The 12443-nt window shown below is 37.1% G+C and overlaps 1 protein-coding gene across 3 annotated transcripts in view; it reads left to right on the top strand.

Annotated features, from left to right (window-relative positions):
* mettl16 (methyltransferase 16, N6-methyladenosine) overlaps nucleotides 1-12443 on the top strand; it is a 35153-nt gene that overhangs the window by 6674 nt on the left and 16036 nt on the right. The gene's annotated exons all lie outside the window — the stretch shown is intronic.

Raw genomic sequence — 12443 nt, 5'->3', positions numbered from 1 at the left:
ATTCACTTATTATTTATTTTATATCAATGCATTTCTAATTTTGATATTAAGTTTTATGGACCGTAAGTGCACAAAATACTTCATATTGAGTTACTAAAAGTAAATACTTGCAGGTAAATGAGTGAGATGACAATTAAATTCTGATTGATTTTAGTGAGTTCAATTAGTGAAGGATTTGTCAGAAGGATTTGATTGAGTGATTCACGAAGAGAACCAGATCATAAGAATCACCTTTTCATGAATCGGACATGACTTTGTGCTTTTTGTTTGTTTATGGTTGGAGCTTATACAATAGAAAGACGTGTTGTCTTTGCATTGAATTTATTTTTTTATTTTTTTAAGTGAGTAGAAGCTCACAACTCAAATGAAATATTGTTTCTGCAGTGGCGCTTTAGATTCAGCTAATTAGTGGTGCTTTCTGGACCAGTGGTCTCTGTTCAAGTTAAGTGGTGCATAAACACCTGATCAGCTCAAAGTCCTCATTTGTTCCTCATGACTTATGCATGATTGATCGCTTTGATCAAGCCAACATCGGCCACATTTATCCAGGTGGATTTAGTTAGCACAGATCTGGGTCAGATATAACTATAATAAGGACATTTGAAATGACCACACTGGTCTTAGAGAGGGGCTTTGTTCAGTTACATATTTGAATAGTAAATAAGTAATAATATATAAATATATAAATATACTGTTTTACATCCACTTTCTTTTTTATATCTCTTGGCATTGATTGCTAAAGAATTGTATTACATTCAGGAATACTGGACAAGTGTCTTTTAGGAAGTGTTTGGAGCGTTTCATCTACTCACGGTACTTTGGTCAGATGTCTGGAGGTGTTTACGGCTCATGTTTATGCATGTTTCGTCTGACAATCTCAGTATCAACAGGAGGAAACGATATTGTTCAAATGTAAATGAATTCTGCAGCAGGTGTTAGTTTGACACACATTTGCATGTTTTTTTATTTATATAAAACTGTAAATCCTCCTGCCATCTGCAGCAGGTGTACGTTACAGCACCGTTACCTTCAACCACTGTCCTGGACCATATGCTCCTCATCTCTCTTTAAAGGAGAACTCCGGTCAATTTTAACATTGAGCTCATTTTATTGTACATTTGGAGTGCTGTCAATACAGAGAACAACGACAAAAATCGGTGTTGCCTACACCGAGTTATTCTATTTTTAAAATTTGCACCCTGTTGACTTCAATGGGGCAAGTACTAAACCTGCTTTTAGCCTCTTAACATCCTTGATGTGTCATTACAAGTGCACAGAAAATGTGAGTGATTCCTTCTGAGTGAACACGAGTGAGTCTGACTGCAGTAGATGTGAAAGAAATGTATAAAAATGATGTTATTTAAGCCAGCACAAATACCTTTGTTTACATCCTGTTTTTCGGTTGAAGTCCAAAGTAGTCGATTGCCGAGTTCACGCGCGTGATCATAGGTATTAAACCTATGCGTGTGAACTCTGCAATCGACTACTTTGGACTTCAACCGAAAAACAGGATGTAAACAAAGGTATTTTTGTCGTTTTTCTCTGTATTGACAGCACTCCAAATGTACAAAAAAATTAGCTCAATGTTAAAATTGACCGGAGTTCTCCTTTAACACACACACACACTCTCTCACACACACACACACACACACACACACACACACACACACACACACACACACACACACACACACACACACACACACACACACACACACACACACACACACACTTTCTCTTCTTCACTCTTTCTCTGATTATGCTTTGAAAGCTGTGCTAGCTTAATAACCACTGTGCAGTATACATTGCATATTGCTTACTAATTTTATAGTATGTGACATGAAATGCATTATTCAAATGTCAATTTTTAAACAGTGCTATTTTTTTAACATGACCTGTATAATTGCATCTTTAATTGCATCTTTAATTTAATTATATATATATATATATTAGGGGTGTAACGGTTTACAAAGTTTACGGTTCGGTTCGATATGATACATGTCAGTTCAATATGATACAATGCCAGAGAAATTTCCTTTATTTATTTATTTATTTATTTATTTGTTTATTTATTTATTAAAACTAACATCATAAAGTATGACCTTATTTTACTTTGAACAATGATGGAGCAATACTTGACCCATCTTCTGGGGTGTCTTCTTAGCAGCATATAAAACAAAAACAGTTCCTTAAAAATAAAAATAAAAATGTAATATTGTAGTAGTTATAAACAAAGGTTTATTTTATTTCAGTTTTATTTTAAGTTTGCAAGGCTCCAGATTAACATTTGAGGGCAGCAATTTTATTCGTAATGTCGAAATAATAATTAAAAAGCAAAATGATTAAAAAATAAATATTTGGGAGTGGAAATGGCACCCACCTACTGATTACAATGGTAATTTAATGTTTTTTTTGTTTTTTTTTTAATAAATTGAGTTTTCCTACATCTTGAAACTTTTAGTTTTATAAATGGGGGTCATCTTTGAAGGATGAACAAATAATGTTTTGGTCATGACATTAAAAAATAACATTTAAATATTTTCGTTTTGAAGTGCTGGAAAAAGATGTGTGACGTACTTGAAAGCATTTTACTATTCCTGCCAAACTTCCATGGTTACAGTTAGTGTTACTACATTAAATCCATGGTGAATGTTGCGTATTTGTGGACTTAAAGCCTATAACTAGTAACTGTTAGTTCATTCATGGCACAATGTTTCTCCTGATTTCCACGTCAGCGCTGTTTGATCTAATAGAGATCTACGGTTCATAACGGAGAAATTCCCAACGCTATCTCACGACCAATTCGTACGAGTGATAAAAAGGTGGCTAATTCGTACCAATTTGTATGATTTGTCTAAACCCACGTGATGGGTAGGTTTAGGGGCGGGGTCAGGGGTAGGTCATTCGTATGGGCAATTCGTAAAATATGTACGATTTAGCAAAAATCGTACTAATTCGTACGAGTGAGGTCGTATGAATTCGTACGAATTAGCCACCTCGTAGAATTCATACGAATTGCCGTGACTAGATCTTGCAGCGATGTTATTACTTCTGTGGCGAATTCAAATGCTCTCTTCACTGGATCTCTTAGCGGCGCTGTACCAGTGTCGCTTGAGAAAGACTGGCTCGCGCTGCACTGACATCGCTACAAACTGATAAACGGTCCGTTAAGCAAAAATGAGTAGCGCAGTTTTGTTCAGCTTTCATTACGTTTGCTATTTGATGTTGGCCAACATTTAAATGGTGCGTGCGGTGGTCGCACCAGCGCGACTGCTAACAACATTTTGGTCGGCAGAAAAATTTAAAACTGGTTCGGTTTGTAATGCGTACCGAACCAAAAGCCTCGTCGTACCGAACGGTTCAATACGAATATGTCTATGTATATAATTGTGCATGCTTATTTCCCAACGCTATCTCACGACCAATTCGTACGAATTCGTACGAGTGATAAAAAGGTGGCTAATTTGTACGAATTTGTATGATTTGTTTAAACCCACGTGATGGGTAGGTTTTGGGGCGGGGTCAGAGGTAGGTCATTCGTATGAATTCATCTAAACATTTTGTACATTTAGATTACCTTTGCCAATACAATATACACTTTAAGTTAATATTTAAAACATTAATGATTTCAAAAACACTGTTACTGTAAATGTAATCTTTATCAGACCTCAAAATGAATATCCATTTCTCAAACAGTACTTGATAATGTTAACTTGTAACATTTAAAATGATTTTTTTTATTTAGCTGATAGAGTATATCATTTTAATATCAGCTACTAATCAGTTATCAGCCATTATATTATCACATTATCAACTTCTATCAATCTATATCTGTCTAATTTTAATTTAAGGAAAATAAAGTTTTTAATGTAGTTTATTTGTCTGTGTGGTGTTTTTAATATTCTTGAATATGTTGTAGAGATTGATACGTTATGAATTAAATTGATGAATTAAACCAAAAATTTCCACTTGCCATCGTGTAGCTACAGTTGAGCGAGTGGATCAGGTAGTGAGTGAGTGGAGGCAGGACTAATTTGCATATTCATGGAACCGTGGGTACTAAATGACGTTACATTCAAGCTATTTTAAGGCATGAAGAAATTAATTTCTCAGGGAAAAAAACTTTTAACTTTTAAAATTAAGGTTTTTGAGGAAAACATTCCAGGATTTTTCTCCATAAAGTGGACTTTAAGGGGGACCAACGGGTTGAAGGTCCAAACTGCGGTTTCAATGCAGCTGCAAAGGGCTCTACTACACGATCCCAGCCGAGGAATAAGGGTCTTGTCTAGCGAAACGATTTTTCTAAAAGAAAATAAACATTTATATACTTTTTTTAACCACAAATGCTCATCTTGCACTAGCTCTGCGATGCACGTCCACAACTTTGCATTATGTAATCATGTTGGAAAGGTCACTCATAACGTAGGCTGAAAAGAAAGGGTAGAGCAAAAAACTCCTCCAACTTCAAAATCGTCCAACATCGTTGTTTTACCTTTTTTTGTAAAGGCCGTTTGACTTCGTCTTTGCACGTTCGCTTTGGGTCGGTACTTCTGCCTTCCACCTTTCCAACGTGATTACGTAATGCGTGAAGTCGTGGATGCGCATTGAAGAGCTAGTGCAAGATGAGCTGGGATCATGTAGAGCCCTTTAAAGCTGCATTGAAACTGCAATTTGGACCTTGTTGAAGTCTGCTATATGCAGAAAAATCCTGAAATGTTTTCCTCAAAAAACTTAATTTCTTTTCGACTGAAGAAAGAAAGACATGAACATGGGGGTGAGTAAATTATCAGGAAATTTTAATTCTGGAGTGAACTAATCCTTTAAAATATGTCATTTTGATTATCAAAGATGAGTTTTAAGGGGGGAGGGGGGATTGTTGACTGCAGGGAGACTTAAACCATTAAGTGCATTGCTAATTTTGTTTAATTGCATCAGATTGCATTTTTAATTCAGTAGCTGGCACCAAGATTTTTTTAAAGATGTTTTTTCTACAAATATAACTATTGGTCTTAAATAATGAAGCATGAGTTATTATCTCTGGCTGATTCAACATGTTGGAGGTATAAGGTCAAGGCAAATGCATTTCATTCTGTGATATAGTATTTTATGCAGTCTGTTTTTATTCTTTGCACATTTTGGTGAATTAAATGATAGTCATAAAGAAAATTTGCATGATGTGCACAGTATTGCAGGAATAGTCATACTAGTATATTAGATAATATTCTTGTGGTATGCTTAGAGATTTGCTAAAAACTGATCTGGTATTTAAACGAAACTTCACAAGTTAGCCCCGCAACTTAGTCTTAAGATGTGGGTTTTGCCAAAATATTAAGTCTTTTATATGTACGAATTATCATCAGCTTCTCCTTTTCGTCGTTCCAGACTCCAGACATTGCTGGTTAGATAAGCTTCCTTCCATTTCTTTCCTAAGTCTCTTATGCCACAGTTTGGAGGATAGGGTTAATCTGGAAATAGACACTCACTGAGAGGGATATGGGTACGACAAGGAATGCTCTCCCCATCATTTTTCCTCTGCTGCCACTGGAAGAGAAAGATATGAAAGGAGAGGATAGATTTGGGGCGCAGATGTCATCCAGAGAGAGATGGGATTAGAAGGCATGAACCAGAGGCTCGTGAACAACCTGGAAAGAACTAGGGAGCATTAAAAATTCAGACTACAGTGTGGCATTTAAAGGAAATATGAAACCCAAAAAGTGAATTCTGTCTTTCACAACTCTCATGTTGTTCCAAACCTATATTGTTGAAACGTTTGGGGTCAGTAACATGTTTTTGAAACATGTCTCTTGTGCTCGCCAAGGCTGCGTTTATTTATTTATTTGATCCGTATTGACAAATAATTTTCTATTTTAATATATTATAAAGTGTAATTTATTCCTCTGATGGATTTTCAGCATCATTACTCCAGTCTTCTGTGTCACATGATCCTTCTCAAATCATTCTGATATGCCTATTTGGTGCTCAAGAAAAAATCTTATCAAACATTTGTGCTGCTTAATATCTATTCTTAATTTTTCGTAAAAAATTAATCGTAAGTTCAAAAGAACCATGGAAATATTTGTAACATTAGTTTGTAACATTGTAAATGTTTAACATTGTAATATTGTAATAATTAATTAACAACAATATAGTGCACAAATTGTATGGACCACTTTTATGATGAATTCATGGTATTTTATGTAAAGATTCTAAGAAATAGTTTTTTGTGTTCAACAAAAAGAGAAAAGAGGTGAGAGTGAGTAAAACATGACAGAATATTAATTTTGGGGTAAACTATCCCTTTAATTTAATTCTGAAGTGAAAAGAAGTCTGTGTGTGATCTTTCAGTAGCTTCTAGCTGCAGTAAAAGCATTAATCTCTGCACCCTGGCAGACAGTGAGTTGCATTATTGATGCAGTGGAGGGCTCTCCTTGGTGAGGGCCCTCTGCTGAAATGTTGGGCGTAATTGCGGGGTTCAGCCTCAGCTCGCTTACAAATGAGATGCGGGGACATGGAGGGGGGCGTCTCACATCGCTCATCCTCTCTGCTGCCTGCTACAGGGCTAATCCTAAATTTAAACTCACGCTCCCCTTGTTGGGGTGTCAGTTTCTGACACATGCCAGCATTAGCCGTCAGCTTGTTTTAGGAATAGAGCAGCCAAAATTGTAAATTCTGTCATCATTTGCTCATCCTCATGTAATTACAAACCTGTATAACTTTCTTCTGTGGAACGCAAAAGGAGAAATTTAGCAGAATGTCCAAACTGCTCTTATCTATACAGTGAAAGTTAATGGTGACCACGGTTGTTAAGTCAGATTTAACCATTCACCATTCACTTTCATTTGGAAAAGTGCAGCTTAGACATTCTTCAAATTATCTTATGTTTTCCACCGAAGAAAGTGTCATACAGGTTTGGAACGACATGAAGGTATGAGTAAATAATGACAGGATTTATTTTAAATGATGTGACTGCAGTTTGCCTTTTAGTTTCTACTTTCAAAATTTCAGAAACCATCCTCTTGTAATCTCAAATCTCAGAGGTGAACGTCCCCAGGATATTCACCATGCTTGTGTTTACTGCAGTGTTAAGTTGAAACGAGATCCTGGTCGACTGGAGATTTGAGATGCTGACAAAACCAAAGAAAACCTGACAGTTGGTGGAACGTCAATCCTCATAAGAACACTCGGCTCTTTATTCTCTTATTAAAACAGCACAGCTAGATTCTTTGTTCTTACAGAATGCAACAAAAAGCCGTGGATTGTTTTCAGCATCCATGCTTTGTTTGCTAATGGTCGGCTTTGGAAGCGTTTGAGTTTGGGGTATTGAAACGTGGTTAAATGGAGCTGTAGAGGTGACCTTGTGTTGCTGATGATGGTGCTGATGGGTTAGTATGATTGGTTAGAACAGTGGTTTTGATTCAGGACTCAGATTTCACATAATTTGCAAATCAAATGGCAACCCAACATAGTACTAAATGTTTGTGTAATTTTTGGTTTGCACCCCTTCTGATATGAACCTTCTTTAGCGTGACTACAATATGTTATTTCGTTTTTTTGTGATATTCAGACACATCTCTTTCTGAATCTTCTGATTTCTACTTGATAAACCATCCTTTTGCAGCTTACAGTATGTTTTTCATCGTTCATTCCGGTCTGTGTCCTTGAGTCAAAGGGTTGCTGTTTTTGAGTTTCTCATCCTGTAGCCGTATACACACCCAACTCATGTCAGCATCATCGTCCTCTCACACACTAACACACATCCACACCGCTTGTGCTCTACTAACACACACTCCTCTGCGGGGCGGGTGAGCTCCTCACATGCGCTATAGCAGTTACTGTGGAGACGGCTGGGCTGCGGCACTTGGTGTTCGTCCTGTGAGCCGAGCGATTCACATGGAGGCTAAAAATAGAGGGCAGGTTAACGGCTCTCACTGCCTCGTCCTATGCACACTGATTATGACCTGACGGATGCAAGGACAGCCACAGTTACACCGGATCATTTACACACTGTGTGAGGACCAGATGAGCTGCTAGATCTCCATTATACCATATCTGGCCCTCTTTGTAAAGTCCACACCTGATTCTTTACAGAGCTTTTGTTTTATTTGCATTTGTGCTTCATGAAAGCTTTATTACTGTAGTTAATCCTGTGGTAACCATGGAAACCTTCTACGACATCCATATTCATATTTAATTCCCAAGGTCACATTTTCAAGATTAATAGCCTGGATTGAAAAACTGGATTAATTAGGGCTAATGTGTTAATAAATTATAAAGATAGAAGTGTATTGGATTTTTCACATGACAAATGTTTCCTCTCTTGTGTTGTGGTCTCATTTGTGTTGGAATAAATTATTCTTGCAATGTTAAAGACTGTGGTCTACTGATGTTCCTTAATGCCGATATCCAAAGAAGTGTATGGCTAATGACCAGTATTGCTAAAGGACCACAAAGTCAAATGAGTACTGTGAATTTGGACATACATCTTTTGTCACATACTGTTTTTCGCCTGCTATACTAGGGAAGTATGCGTCTTAACAAAGTGGTTTATGCAAAAGTCTTTTTATAACAAAAGTTTATGCTGGCTCCTGGACTCCACCCCGCTTAAAGGAACACGCCGACTTTTTGGGACTTTAGCTTATTCACAGTATTCCCCAGAGTTATATAAGTCCATACATACCCTTTTCATCTCCATGCATGCCGTAACTCTGTCTGACGCACCCACTGCTAGCCTAGCTTAGCACAAAGACTGAAGGTAAACGGCTCCAGCTAGCATACTGCTCCCAATAAGTGACAAAATAACGCCAACATTTTCCTATTTACATGTTGTGATTTGTATAGTCACAGCGTGTACAAATAACAAGGTCACATGAGACACAGCCATCTTCTAACCATACATACTGCAAACTGTATTCTCAGAAGGCGAAGCACTGTTACTTCTGTGGAGTGATTTACTCCAACTCTGAGCGAACTCTCTGCTCCTCACCACGGGGTGGCTTCTCAGGTGCTCCAAGCAAATCACTCCGCCCAAGTAGAGTACCAGAGTACCGCCCAAGTACTCTGTTCTGAGAAGTTATTATTGTACTGCTCCTTAAGTAATTCATTCAGTTTAGCCCCTGAGATTCATTAGAGGACACGAATGGTCGTCCCTGTGCATTTGTGGGTAGGTTGCCAGTTGAACATCTTTCAGGTATGGCCATTTCTTCATATCCTATTCCCTGTGTATATTCTCCTGACCAACAGGAATTGACCATTGTGTGAAATTTTTGGGCAATTCTTTGAAGTAGTTGCTATCCAGTCCACTTACTCCTAAAGGTTTTTATTGGCTTCTCCTGCCCCATTGTTCTCAGCAAAATCTCTGATCGTTTGCAAGCTATATTCATCTGTCTCAGAATGTGGCTGAGCTTCCAGGGTTCAAAAACGCGTATGTCTTAAACACTCTACTATTGGAGGCTTTCACTTTTACTGGTATGATTGCAAGTTTACAATCGGCTGTGCCGGCCCCTTTATGCTCTGTAGCTACCACAGCCATGATAACAGCTGCTGGTTTTAACTTTTGTAGTATTGTCCTCTTTCTTGTGCACGTCAGTTAGTGGATTAGGTGAGCCTCCATTGAATGAAGTGTTTCTGATGTGCAACACCAAAGGATGTTTCTTAAAGCATATTGGGCAGGTGAGGCGCCTTTTGCAAGCTTTTGTCAGATGTCCTTTTTGAGGCAAACAAAACAAAGACCATTTGTTCTTAAGAATTCAGTGTTATCCTCCTGTGATATTTTTGCCATTTTGACACAAGATTCCATTGCATGATCATAAGAGCAAAAGAGACTAGGTTTATTAAATGCAGCTTTTGCATCATCCTGACAACTCTTTTGATGCTTCAATGGGAGTAATAGTAACAGTACAGTAGTAATAACTTTTCCTACTAGTAGACTTGTATGACTGACTGTTTGGACATTGTCTTTATGACATTTGAATTTGTTTTAGGATCTTGAATCTCTCCAAAGACTGGGTCTAAAAGAATCTTTGCTTCTTTCTCAGTGAAAGCTATTAAGTCAGTAAAGTCTGGCCTTTTTTGAGAACATTCCAGAATTTCACAGGCTGTAGATCTCCATTTTTCTCTTCGCTTGTAAGGAAGCCTAGAGACAATTATTATTAGGTAGAATGGTAAATTTAGCTCTGCCATATTAGCCAGATCTTGTGCTGCATTGCAGTACCCTCTGAGATAGATTGCATATAACTAAATAATGCTTTCCCATCATCAGAATAAGTATTACCCCATCTCAGAGCCTTCTCCATGTACGCACTAGCTATTTTAAATTCATCTCATTGCTTCTGAAGTAAGTTCACTGCACTGCTCCCACACATCTCTCAAAATAAGAGATGCTATGAATTAATACGTGGAAAAATCATATTTGCTCATTGATTCTGTACCATCTCCTTTACATTTCAAAAGGATTAGAACAATTCCTAAAGCACCACTAAAAAGGATCGTCCATGGAACTCAGAATGCTTCAAAACTTACTTCTAATCAAACGGCAACTACACTCACAATGACACAAACAGAGGATAGATAACCAGCACAGTACAGCTAGAAATTCTAACACTAGTATTGATCTCGGTCCTGTCCTGCAAAGACATCGCGATCTGGCTGATCTATTTGTGACCCAGCAGAAACAAGTCTCACTTCCTACAAGGGAGATTCCAGTTTTCAGTGGTGATCCTCTGGAATATAGGCCATTCATGAGGAGAAAACAAATAGCAGCCAGAACTGATTGTATTATCTAGAGCAGTAGACCACAGCCGAACTAGGGAACTAATTCGAAGCTGTCTCTACATGAACGCAAGCAGAAGTTATGCTGAAGCCAAACGTCTCCTAAAGCGCCACTTTGGAGATAAATTTCAAATTGCTAATGCATATATGCAGCACCCTCTGAGAATAGTTTGCATAACTACATAATTCTTTCCCATCATCAGAATGAATATTACACCATATCAGAGCCTTCTCCATGCATGCACTAGCGATTTTAAATTCATCTCCAAAGTGGTGATTTAGGAAATGTTTTGACTTCAGCATATTTACTGGATGATTTCATCATATAAATGCAGCGACTTCTTTTAAAAACATTAAATAATTTAATAAAATGCTAATTTAGCAAGTTTTGAAAATGTATAAATGATTTAATATATTTCTTAATTTTAAGTAATTAACTTATTTTTTTCTATTTTTCTATTTCTATTGTAAATGTTTCTATTCATATATATATATATATATCATAATCTGGTAGTTTTAGATTTTGGACGCCATTATATATGTGTATGCATTATAGTTATATCCTTTAATAGGATTTATAATGGTTGCTGATTTTATTTCCACAGTTATCAGCCAATGCTATTAAGCTGTCAGTGGTTTTAGGTTGTCCCACACATCTTATAAGCTTTAAACCTGATTGTCATATCAATTGTCCTTTTTTTTTTTTTGTAGCATCATATTTCTCAACATTAAAAAAAAAGCTCTTCCTAAACCACAGCTTCTCACCAGGGTCTAACCATTTCATAAAACTTGACTGCTATCTTCCTATGGCCTACCAGCAATCGGCCGTACATCCCAATGAGTGGCCAAAAAGATTAACAGTTTGTTCTTTTTCCTTGCACATTGCCATTTCCATCTTTAACATATTTACGTCAAATGTAATATCACAATCATCAGGCTGTTTAATTTCATAATGCTTGCACATCCCTTTAAGCCCAGTACAGCCATTACTTAAAGAACACATTCTCTTCTTAATGTCACATAGCCCTTTTGTGATGAGAGCTCTAAAGCTTAGGGTGGGGTGCAGGTGTTTTTAAAGGCTCTGCAAAATAGCATTTCACACACCATGGCTTTGTTCCACAGCATCATAGCCGTGCGGCTAACATGCACATCTTGCTTCCCTTCAGAGGTGCCAGACATGGACTGCTGCATGGAGCGTTTAATTACATCTGTAGAGGTGTGAGTGTACGAAAGCACCCTAATTACACCTCTCACCCTCCTCGCTTTTATAACCGCAGAAACGTGACATTACCACCACTGAATGCTTTAAGATGTACATTATGAATTTAGAGTGAATAGGACTAATATTGGTGATGATTACATCATATTTGCTGATTGGGATCCAATAATTTTTTTTTGATTCCAAAAATAGTGCATTTTGCTCTAACACATCACTTTCCCACAAAATATTATGTGCATTTCGTAGCATTTTTGTTTTCGACAACCATTTGTAAGGTGAACATTTTCCACAGATTGCAAGTTAAATTCTACATTTTGAATATTTTTTTTTTGTCATCAAAACAGACATTTGACTGCTTTTGTCATTTTGATAAGTGCATTAAAGCTGATATATATATATTTATATAATTTGAAAAATCTTCTCTCTTCTATTTTGTGAAAAAAAACTCATTTTTTAT

Source organism: Squalius cephalus, assembly GCF_949319135.1.
Source record: "Squalius cephalus genome assembly, chromosome: 11".
Taxonomy (NCBI): Eukaryota; Metazoa; Chordata; class Actinopteri; order Cypriniformes; family Leuciscidae; genus Squalius; species Squalius cephalus.
The sequence above is the reverse complement of the archived record's forward strand: the minus strand, read 5'-3'. Positions and strand labels throughout refer to the sequence as shown.